Source organism: Otolemur garnettii, unplaced genomic scaffold, assembly GCF_000181295.1.
Source record: "Otolemur garnettii isolate 467f Iridium unplaced genomic scaffold, OtoGar3 scaffold00065, whole genome shotgun sequence".
In the NCBI taxonomy this organism is placed as follows: domain Eukaryota; kingdom Metazoa; phylum Chordata; class Mammalia; order Primates; family Galagidae; genus Otolemur; species Otolemur garnettii.
This window is the reverse complement of record NW_003852460.1, coordinates 4,653,057-4,654,298: the sequence shown is the minus strand read 5'-3', so window position 1 is coordinate 4,654,298 and position 1,242 is coordinate 4,653,057.

The window sequence follows — 1,242 nt, the reverse complement described above, 5'->3', positions numbered from 1 at the left end:
AAAAGTTTTCCCAGCTGAAACCCACATTTCTGAACTAGGTTAAACTAATTTGCATAGATTTAACAGTCGCATAAAACCAGTGATTCCCAAACAAATTGTACTAGTGAATGAGTGAACACAGGCAAATGGTAGGAAGAGGCATGAGGCTGGCTGCTTTCAGGAGAGCATTGCACAAAATGTTTCGTTGTTGTTTTTTTTTAAGTTTCATTGAGAGAAAATTAACATCTGTAGTTTTATTTCCAGAATAGAAAACAAATGTCAAGATATCTTCCACACAACTTTAATATCACAACGGTAGCGCAAGATTTCTTTGTCGAAGGTTCTGGAGGGTTTGCTGAAATGCAACGTGTGGACCAAATCCAACCCATCACCTGTTTTATAAATAAAGTTTTATTGGTACACAGCCAGGACACTCATTCATGTGTAGGTTGTCTGTGGCTTTTCCGTGCTACAGTAGCAGAGCTGAGTGGCTGCAATAGAGACCAGAAAAGCCTTAAATAGTAGAACCTCTGAGAGTTGACCACCCAGTGGACTGTAACAAACTGGTCAACACACAGCAGTGGTGGTCAACAAACAGAGGACGTTAACACACAGAGGTGGTGGTCATCACACAGAGGAGGTCTACATAAAGAACTTCCACTGTACTCATGGAGTGCATGTCTGGTCTATAAAAACATTAGGTCACCTTAAGAAGATGGTCAATGCAGGGAGGTGGTCAGCTAGGGAAGGTCTGCAGTGCTTAGTATCTAGGCCTTTGCAGAAGAGTCTTGTAGTCTCTGCCCTTGAGTAATTCTGCATATGAGGTCATTTCTGCAAGTACCTCATGACAGCTTAAATGAAAAAAAAAATTATCAGATCCACCTGTCATGTAAAAAATAAACAAATATCTATTGAATTTTCCTAACTCTTACAACCTAATTCCATAAAGCTTTTTTGAGCACCCGGGATGTGGAAGATAAGACAGGGCTTAGGAAGGTGAATAACATGATTTTTGCCCTTAATGAGTGAGACGCAGATGACTATTAATTCTAGTGGAGTTCCAGACGTGCCTGGAGAGTGAGGTTCACCAAGTTCTACGCTGGGTGATGGATTAAAGAGCAATACAACCACAGCAGTCCAGGGGGCACACAACCCTTCCTAAGGGAGTGGCATTTCCGGAAGTCCTCAGAACTGAAATGCAGGGAGAGGAGAACGTTCCAGTGTGCAGAGAACGGGAGCCGGCCAGTGCAGGGGGTGTTGAAG